The sequence below is a fragment of the Diaphorina citri genome, unplaced genomic scaffold (assembly GCF_000475195.1).
Source record: "Diaphorina citri unplaced genomic scaffold, Diaci psyllid genome assembly version 1.1 scaffold723, whole genome shotgun sequence".
Lineage (NCBI taxonomy): Eukaryota > Metazoa > Arthropoda > Insecta > Hemiptera > Psyllidae > Diaphorina > Diaphorina citri.
In genome coordinates, this window is record NW_007378156.1 from 135686 (window position 1) to 147004 (window position 11319).

The window sequence follows — 11319 nt, forward strand, 5'->3', positions numbered from 1 at the left end:
GAGCTCCACCCCACAATAGAATCTTGAAAACTGGTGTATTTCAAGTGGGGTATAAATTGGCAATTATTCTTCATAAAAGAGTGGACATTATTCAATATTCTCTTCTCACCTCATATGATGAAGGCAATTTGTACAGACTGTTTTTCAAGTAGGCAAAAAAAAGGAACTAATAAGACCTGGGCTGCATTTCTGATAGCAACTTTACAACTCAATACAAGTATGATAATGCTTAAATAAGGTTTTTAAGGGTTTTCTTCTGTAATATTATGTATTATTAAATTGCTTAGGTAAGAAAAAATGCGATTTTTTTTTTCTCTTTTTTCTTTTAATGGAATAAGGGGCTGGTTCTCCTTGTACTGAAGTGACTGTCTACTTCATAATAAAAAGTAAAATAATACAAATATTGTTATGTCTTATATACAAGGCATAAATCCATAAATAAAATAAACGGAAAGGGGCTATATTTTGAAAAAAAGTCTCAGAAAGCTACCTACATTTGTTGCACTTGAAGCAGGAATGCAAACATTGCATTATTGGATAAAAAAGAAAGAAGCTAAATGGGGAGTAGTATGTCTCGTCTCGTCTATTTGATGAGGGACATACTACAGGATGGGCATGCTAAGAAATAAAAACGGCGATGAAACTCATTCTTTTCATTCTACTTTTTGTGAAGTGCAAAGTAAAAAAACAGTGTGTTGCATGGTGAAAATAATTCCTCAAAATATTAGATATCTAGGGACTACTTATGTCCTTTTTTATGGAACTTATTTAATTGACACATATAAAATATTTTACCATGGACAGTATACCTACTTGGAAAAATATGTCATTTCTTACCTGTTGATAAGAAGATACTGTTCTCACATTTTTTTTTGTGAAGTGCAAAGTAAAAAAACAGTGTGTTGCATGGTGAAAATAATTCCTCAAAATATTAGATATCTAGGGACTATGTCCTTTTTGATCGAACTTATTTAATTGGCACACATAAAATATTTTACCATGGACAGTATACCTACTTGGAAAAATATGTCATTTCTTACCTGTTGATAAGAAGATACTGTTCTCACATTTTGGGGTATAAATTGGCAATTTTTCTTCATAAAAGAGTGGACATTATTCAATATTCTCTTCTCACCTCATATGATGAAGGCAATTTGTACAGACTGTTTTTCAAGTAGGCCACATGTTTGTCTTTCCGCAGAATGGGTTCATCCAAGTTAATCTCAACGCACTGAGTAAATAATTTGAACAAAGGTTTGATGGTCTTCTCAACATCCAACTGAAAATAAACAACAATAAAGTTACTTTTTGTGAAGTGCAAAGTAAAAAAACAGTGTGTTGCATGGTGAAAATAATTCCTCAAAATATTAGATAATTATCTAGGGACTATGTCCTTTTTTATGGAACTTATTTAATTGACACACATAAAATATTTTACCATAGACAGTATACCTACTTGGAAAAATATGTCATTTCTTACCTGTTGATAAGAAGATACTGTTCTCACATTTTCTTCGTCAAATTCTTCTCGCAAGAGATCAAGCTTGTAATCATAGAGGTGACGAACTATAACATCATCACAACTCTCCATGGATACATTCATGTCAGCGGCTAGAACAATAAATTGGACATAAAGGGTTGAATTGACTGGCAAAAAAAAATAAATAAAATGAAATAAAAAATAAACTTGTATGAAGTGGACCCAATGCTACTTACAAGGCAGACACACTACCCTTGCAGCTAACTAGGCTGGTAGATTAGAATTTTGACAAACTGTAACATGAATCAGTAGGCCTAGATACCTACCTTGGTAGTAACATAAGACTGATGTAGACCCCAAGGTTACGATTGATAGGTATAACTAACAAATTGATGTAATTATACAGAAGCCACAATAGTGGAAAATTGCTACAAAAAATATCTGTCACAACTCACAAATGAGCAGTGTTATTATAGAGTTAGGTTAAACACAAAAAGGAGTTTGTTTTTTCAAATCGGAGTGGTGGGTACATCAGCCCCCAGGCCCCCCTTCTCCATAGTAAATACCTACTTACTACCTGGACTGGTAACTCTTTTGAATATAGTATTTACCTACCTACAATGTATAAAATTATATCCATTATTTAGACCCCAAGGTTACAATTGATAGGTATGACTAACAAATTGATGTAATTATACAGAGGCCACAATAGTGGAAAATTGCTACAAAAAAATATCTGTCACAACTCACAAATGAGCAGTGTTATTCTAGAGTTAGGTTAAACACAAAAATGAGCTTTTTTTCAAACCGGAGTAGTGGGTACATCAGCACCCAGGCCCCCCTTCTCTGTAGTAAATACCTACTTACTACCTGGACTGGTAACTCTTTTGAATATAGTATTTACCTACCTACAATGTATAAAATTATATCCATTATTTATTAATTAGATACTTACATCTTAAATTGCTTCTGGAGTTCATGGTATCAACTTTTGAAAGGTGAATTGGATGAAGATGAGCAAGTCTTGCACTTTTGATCGGATAGTTTTCAGTGAAAGTTTCCTCGAGAACTTTTTACATGATGGGTGGAGAGGAACTAAATCTAGTGATAGTAGCAAACTTTAGGCATCTTTAGGGGGTCAAATAAATGTAAAATACATTTTCAGCAAGCAATTGATTAAAAAGTTATCAAAAACGGAACCAATAAATTTTTTCAGGAAAAATCAATTTATTCTCAATTTTTGAAATTTCGCGCCAAGGTCAAATCGCCAAGTTTGCATTTTCGAAGGCAGAGCGGGAGAACTTTTTACATGATGGGTGGAGAGGAACTAAATCTAGTGATAGTAGCAAACTTTAGGCATCTTTAGGGGTCAAATAAATGTAAAATACATTTTAAGCAAGCAATTGATTAAAAAATTATCAAAAACGGAACCAATAATATTTTTTTCAGGAAAAATCAATTTATTCTCAATTTTTGAAATTTCGCGCCAAGGTCAAATCGCCAAGTTTGCATTTTCGAAGGCAGAGCGCGTTAGCATCGCAAGCCTTGCTCACACGAGCAAATTTTCGCTAATATAGGGTACCTAAGAAGTTATGGTACATTATAGCAAGAAAATTTGGAATTGACTAGAACCTTGGCCACAGGGTAGTACCTACTATAGGTATAGCTAGGTTTTATCATCATAATTATTTATTTATTATGTAACTTGAAGTTATTTACAGCATATCGCCCGAATACAAGGAATTCTTCACTAAAATTCATCATTACCTTCTTCAGGGATTTCAGTATTTTCTTTGAGATTTCAGTATTTTCAGTCCCTTTCACCGCGTGAGGAACTGATATTTATTGATTTTTGTGATTAAAAATCGCTACAATTAAATATTATTTAACATAGGTAGGCATAATACAAAACAAGAAATTGGGAAAAAGGGAGACGTTATTGGTGGATGTGCCAGAACCCAGAAGTAGGTAGGCACAAAATAGCACTTGTAATTGGTGGAAGTGACAAAAAATGTACCAATTATTTATTCAGGATATTTATTCAGGACAAGAGGAAAGAGATAATAGTGTGTAATAATTTAATACTTAATAATAATGAGCATTGAGATTTGAGAGTTCATATTTTTTATTTTAGTAGATGTGCTCAAAGTACCAGATTCGATGATGCACTCTTTGTCCTAGCAATCGCAATAAATTACATTTACCTAGGTAGTAGGTAAACTTTATTACATCCTTTACTTAAGGAAGGAAAGTACCTACTTAATGTACCTATTCGGTCAAAATTTTTGATGGTCAGTTTTACTCTACGTATTCTATTTCGTTTCTTGGTAAGGTGGGTTCATTTTAGAACACAGTATGGAAGAGTCGGTTCAGCGAGCATTACGGGGCCAAACCTACGCCATCTAGAGAAACCATCTCCAACATGGCACACCACAGAATATTGAAACAGCGTACCTCAATCTGGGCTCCCTGTTCCTCCGATTTTCTTTCGTTTTATTTGGTAAAACCAAATACGGCCTCTAGTAATGTTCGTTCTCGGAACGCGGACGGCTGACTTTTTCTTATCCTGTCTTCCTTCTCTCTTCGATTTCGGGACAATAACACCTTAGTCGTTACAGTATCCCTCTATCTTTTTTTTTTATTATTATTCTGTGCAAACTTACAGCGGACACGCACGATCTGTCTAAAGACAAAGTTCTGGGACGAAGTTGTAAGATAAGTCTGCAGACAAATCATAACTGGTGTATCAGTCTTTACCCAGTGCCGAGTGTTCCTAAACAGTGTTTCAGTACTCCAGCGAAAACTTTTGTCTCTTATAGCCCATCTCATGAGGGACATAGGATATAATACGGAATGGGCATACTACGACACAAACCACACGAGTTTATTGCAGCAATTGTTTCATAGCAATAAAAGCGGCAGTGAAACACACATCCTGCAATATTTTGGAAATGGACATGCTACGACACAAACCACACAAGTCCAATGTAGCACTTGTTTCACGAACGACAAACTCATCCTGTAATACTTTGGACACCACCGCGTTCAGAGAGCCCAGCATCCTCCTGACACAACACCTCTATTGCGACTACACCTCCTGAGTTTCTGACAGAGAACCTTGAGTCCGAAATCGTCATCAGTTAAATTTAATTCATACGAGACCAGAGATAAGCAGGGGGGTCAGTCCGTGATTGGGTCCCGAGAGATCGCCAGTGTTTTTTTCTAGTACCCAGAGCCCCGCGTGCTTCACCAGTAAGTCAAAATAAAAAGTGAGGCTTGGCAAATACTAAGAATTTAACTCAATCGTCAATTGGGTATTAGGTTTACCTTGATTAAGTATTGATAATTCAATTGGATATTAAGGTTTACCTTGATTAAGTATTGATAATTCAAATGGGTATTAGGTTTACCTTGATTAAGTATTGATAATTCAAATGGGTATTAGGTTTAATTATTCTCCTCCTTTTTCTTCGCCTTTTCCCGTGTACAGACGGGGTTGGCGTTTTTCGTCAGCCTCTCAATTGACCCTAACTAGGGTGATTGCTTTGGGCTGACATTTGGTTTTGACTACAAATTTCACGAGTTTGACAAATTTCGAAGGACATGATCAAATGTCTACTTAAGAATTGGTTCATTACCATTAATTCTCATAATAAATTATGTATTTTCCTATTAATTCATGTGATGTCGAAAGGAATAGAATATCACTGAATAACGCCTATGATAAACCACGCGTAGTCCAATATTGCTGATGCTGATTGTTTTTCAGGAGGATGAAACCACCAGAAGGCCCCCGACCACACCCAGAGCCAGGATCGATCTACAAGTTGGAGAGATAACAAACACGATTTCATAGTCGTTTGTGTAGGGGCATTTACCGAAGGGCACACTTTTTGTGTAGGGGCATTTACCGAGTTGCCCGCCCGACATTTTGGTGCTAAATCTGTGGACTTTTGGTGCTTTGAAAATATATGTAATTGCCCTGTAGTTTTTTTGTGATTCTGATCATATTCCAGAAAGTGTTATACCCTTCTACGAGTAACGCTTATACGCCTAATACGCCTTTTACAAGTATTGCAATTGGGTATTAGGTTTACCTTGATTAAGTTTTGATAATTCAAATGGGTATTAGGTTTACCTTGATTAAGTATTGATAATTCAATTGGGTATTAGGTTTACCTTGATTAAGTATTGATAATTCAATTGGGTATTAGGTTTACCTTGATTAAGTATTGATAATTCAATTGGGTATTAGGTTTACCTTGATTAAGTATTGATAATTCAATTGAGTATTAGGTTTACCTTGATTAAGTATTGATAATTCAACTGGGTATTAGGTTTACCTCGATTAAGTATTAATAATTCAATTGGGTATTAGGTTTACCTTGATTATTGACAACAAGATAATCCGAAATCCGGATTTGCAATAAGTCTCAATCCCGATCTAGAAATGTACGAATGTAAATTCAAAGTGTATAAAATTATAAATTATTTTAGCCCCCATAGTACCTAAATTATAATACTCATCTTGTGTCCAAAGCATGTGATAACTTGCTGACAGAACGTAGGAACTGACATCATAGTATGACGATCATCTCTGTAACACATTCCTCAATATCTATTTGTTTATGTAATAAGTTGGCGTCTAAACTGTATCTGAATTTTTGCATAGATACATTGTTGGATACAGCTAATAGAATGGTTAACCACTCGAAGCTATGACGCGACGAAATGCCTCAGGCTAAAAATGGTTAGTAAAATAATGAAAAATTCTTCCTCTACCATTATTTTCTCATATGAATTTTGTTCTTCCTCGAATGATTACACAGAGTCCCACAGGTCCTGTAGGACTGCTTGATGTGCCATCTACCAGAAGACCTCAACAACAACAGCAGGTGAGTACTAAGAGTTTTCTCGTCTTTTATTACACAGATGCGTTATGCCTCTCAATATGCCAATTTTCTTTGGTAAGGTATTAAGGTATCATTTAGTAAATTTGCCTGAAGATATGGCATCTCCAACACCGTTTATTAGAATTTACAAGAATAAGATAAGGTCTTAGGTAGGTATACAATTACGTTGATACAGAAGGCACATGATAGGGTAATTGGTACCTAACTAATTGACAGCGAAAAAAAAAAAAAAAAAAAAAAAAAAATTAAAAATTTAATTCATGTAGGGTAAGGTATCATTTAGTAAATTTGCCTGAAGATACCTATCACACCGTTCATTAGAATTTACAAGAATAAGATAATACCTTAGGTAGGTATACAATTACGTTGGTACAGAAGGCACATGATATGGTAATTGGTAACTAATTGACAGCGAAAAAAAACTTCAAAATTTCAATTTGTGAAGGTCCTTGCCTATCACCATGATTTGATTTGCTCGATTGTAATTAAAATCCCACATATTTGACTTCATGTATTTCTTAATCAGGAGCTCAATCCTGAAAGGACTTCTCACTTCTTTTGCACAAAAAAAAGTTTTTTCTGAACTTTTGTGAGAAGTGCGAAGTTTGGAGTGATAATGAGAACCCCCTTCAGTGACGGAATTGAGAACGAACCCTGCCGACAGTCGACAGTCATAGTCAGTTGTCAGTTTACTTCATGTGCGGCTCTGATTCTTCACTTATTTGATTTTTATTTTTCCTCCTCAGGGGGCGCGCATTGTGTTTCAACCCCTGGGCCAGGTAGCTATCAACGCCTTCAGCAAAGGTCTGACTTCGGCCTCAGTCCCTTTCATTTGGTTGACGGTCCTCAACACCTGTTTCTTTCCTCACATCTCCAGGCAGGACGATCTTCACAATCGTACTCCGCCTATACCAGGAGTACCATCTGGAGTAATGCTTGTGGAAAATGTAGCACAACCAGGAGAACCCAATCGAATTGACCAGGGACAGAATCGTTATCAGACTCAAAGTTGACAAGGTCCCAGACAGGGAGAACGTCAGTTGATTGTTCATCGGGACAAAGATAGCTCTTGAAATAAAAACAATAAAATTCGTGGCACAAGAAGAAGAAAGATGATTTTGAGAAAATTGACAGTAAGAGAGTAATGTAATATTGATATTATGTAGCTTCACTGAGTTTTCAATAGGTTATTTGAGGATATTGTTCAATGCAATTCAATTACCAAATTAAACTAAACACGACTCTTCAATCTTCATGCAGTTGACCGAGTTGTTATTGTGAAATGCAGCAGAATGAAAAGAATGAGTTTCATCGCCGTTTTTATTTCTTAGCATGCCCATCCTGTAGTATGTCCCTCATCAAATAGACGAGACGAGACATACTACTCCCCATTTAGCTTCTTTCTTTTTTATCCAATAATGCAATGTTTGCATTCCTGCTTCAAGTGCAACAAATGTAGGTAGCTTTCTGAGACTTTTTTTCAAAATATAGCCCCTTTCCGTTTATTTTATTTATGGATTTATGCCTTGTAAATAAGACATAGCAATATTTTATACCAAGATGGAAATCGGAGACCACTTTCAATCCGTCATCCAAAATCGTAACCAACGCTTCCAACTAATTTCAACTGATGAGCTTCCTCCCCCCACTCTCCATTTCCAAAAACAGAAACAGGAAGTAGATAATTTACTTGGAAGTTTTCTTGCTAAATAAAAAAAATCACCGATTGCTCTGTCTTACATACACTCTAATACTAACATACGTGATACGGTCATTTAGCGATCCCACGCACAGAATACCAGCTATGGCTTGTATAAAGCTATCCAATTTGATGTTTAATTTGTTCACTGGACTGGACGTAAGATTGAAAGATATCTATAGCTCTATTTTATTTATGTTTTAAGAAATAGATATCATCAGTAATTGTTGTTTCAATCAAAATAAGAACCTATTGTATTTCCTGGTTTGTTCAAATAGATGTCTCCAAATTTTTCGAACTTTTAGAATAACAAGTCACACATGGCCTTGCTGCTTAGCGTGTAAATAAATAAATAGAACAACAAGCAGAGGTGCTACGTTTATTTGATTTTATAGTATGATGAAAGCAATCTTACGTGGTCAAATGTTTGAATTACTTTGAGAACTCTTAATGAAGATAAAATTCCCTGTATCGACTTAATAAAAATAATATTACAATATTTATTTACATACCACCGTAATATCTTTTCATTGAAATGATCTAGTTCCCAAATTTGTTTGTATTTACCTAGGTAATATTAGTCTTAGAATAGTGTGGGAATACTTGGGTGCTGACGCCATGGGGGAAAGTGCACATCCACCACCAAGAATAGTGGAGATGTCAAGTGCACTTCTTACTTAGGTACAATATCTCGTAGATTTTCAAGGGTCATTTGGATAGATAAATTTATAGATAGAAAAAATTGGATAGAAATGTACCTACATCTACATAGATAGATGAACTCTATTAGTCGCCCACAGATTGTAGCTAGGTATCACTAGAAACTAGAACACCGCAATAGAATTATTGAGATTTCAGTTTGTGATCCGTTTATCATGCAAATCTCAGTTGAACATACCACTCCTAAGTTCTCTCTCTCTCTGTCACAACCTTGGCTAATTATCTGGTAGGTAGGTAGTAGTAGTAATAATAATTAATTATTAGTCCTATTGTTTTAGACGTTTTTGAATGAAAATGCGCCTTCCATTCATAGGCATAGGTAACCAGGAGATAGAGGTATTCTTAACTTACTAGGTATCTAGGTGCCTAGGTACTTACCTACCACAAACCCCAAATTACCAGGTAGCTACTAGTGGAATTAGGTAAGTAGTTCTGTTGGGTAATAAGTAGAAAATACCAGAAAGCGAAGTCTATCTACTTACTTTGGCTAAAGTCTGGAGAAAACATGATAGGTAGGTACCTAGGTAAAATAGATAGATAGTTACCTAGGATCTACCTACCTGCGTGTTTCCAAGGATGTCAAAGTTCTCCCTCACTAGGTGGGTAGGTAGTACCTATGATTTTCAAGCTTCAAACAAAACAGGCACCACTTGGGTACCTAATGAAAATGAAGCTTGAAAAGGGCTTTTCTTTCTGTCGCACAATATTTGACACACCCTGTACCTAGCATCTAGCTAGTAGCAACAGACGATCGTGTGAACGGCGCCTTTTCACCACAGAAAAAAATCAAATGACAACAGAGAAGTTTGGAGATTTTAAAAACAAAACTCCGCGGCGGGAATTTTGAAAATTAACAATTAATTTTTTTCTGTGTTTGTGGAATTTGCTAGTTTTTTTATTTTATGAATTACCTTATGTAAATTGATGAATGGGAATTACCAGTTGACCATTGCTATTACATCACTGACTCCATAGAAGTGTTTTCCATCTATGTAAGTAGCTGGTAAAAACACACTATTATCACGTCACGTTACGTGAGCTCACGTGACGTGAAAACACCAAGACCACCCACTGGTCTCATCCTTTGGAGAAGGAGGGGTTGCCTACAGGGTGGGAACGAATAGAGAACCCCGAGTACGGGGTGTACTTTGTCAAGTGAGTAGCTGGTAAAAACAAACTACTATCACGTCACGTTACGTGAGCTCACGTGACGTGAAAACACCAAGACCACCCACTGGTCTCATCCTTTGGAGAAGGAGGGGTTGCCTACAGGGTGGGAACGAATAGAGAACCCCGAGTACGGGGTGTACTTTGTCAAGTAAGTAGCTGGTAAAAACACACTATTATCACGTCACGTTACGTGAGCTCACGTGACGTGAAAACACCAAGACCACCCACTGGTCTCATCCTTTGGAGAAGGAGGGGTTGCCTACAGGGTGGGAACGAATAGAGAACCCCGAGTACGGGGTGTACTTTGTCAAGTAAGTAGCTGGTAAAAACACACTATTATCACGTCACGTTACGTGAGCTCACGTGACGTGAAAACACCAAGACCACCCACTGGTCTCATCCTTTGGAGAAGGAGGGGTTGCCTACAGGGTGGGAACGAATAGAGAACCCCGAGTACGGGGTGTACTTTGTCAAGTAAGTAGCTGGTAAAAACACACTATTATCACGTCACGTTACGTGAGCTCACGTGACGTGAGAACACCAAGACCATAATACAATGACCAAACCAACCTCAGTGGTGCAGTTGTTAACACATTGGACTTTGGATCTGGAGGTTGGTTGTTCAAGTCCAAGGCAAGTCATAAAATTAATCTAGGTTTAATAATTGAGGAACGATATTTGGGGCATGCAGTATGCTTAACACAACTAAAAATTCCTGAAGTTTTTAAATATGCTTAACACAAAAAAAAGTATAGTTTTTTGGTAACAAACTTTTGGACAAATTTGCCGATTTTCTTTGGCCAAGTTTCAAGTTAGAATCCTGAGAGTTACTGTCCCGGATTTCCTGACGCAAGAGGCCCTTTTGGTATAACTTTCTCAAGATTGGTGCATGTGTGCTTCAACACAACTTGAATGAACTTTGGGATAACGGTCGTGACTGAAGGATAGACTATTCGGTAATAACACAAAGAAACTGCATTTACATATTATTACCAAAATCAAAGAGAAAATTAAGGACAGGATAGGAGAAAACCACCCATTCCAAGAACAAACATTATCCATTCAGGATGAAATCTGCCCAAGGTAACAGTTAATGAATTTTCTTATAATATTCTATTTCATGCTAATTTACCTATTTCAGACCGGACCACAGATCAGTATGACTCAGAAATTTGGCAACAGTCGCATCCTACCCACTCCATCCAAAGGTCATGAGGGCAAGTACACACCAAGCAGTTCAGTTCCTGATCTAGCCACAAGGTAACATTTTCTACAGATAGTTATTTAGTTAAGTACAATACAATGACCAAACCAACCTCAGTGGTGCAGTTGTTAAC

At 36.5% G+C, this 11319-nt stretch overlaps 1 long non-coding RNA gene across 1 annotated transcript; it reads left to right on the top strand.

Annotated features, from left to right (window-relative positions):
• Positions 1-4707: 4707 nt before the first annotated feature.
• LOC103511520 lies at positions 4708-7211 on the top strand. Its single transcript, XR_541475.2, has 3 exons — positions 4708-4732; positions 6310-6375; positions 7140-7211. It is a non-coding gene; the product is annotated as an uncharacterized LOC103511520 (long non-coding RNA).
• The last annotated feature ends 4108 nt before the right edge of the window (positions 7212-11319 follow it).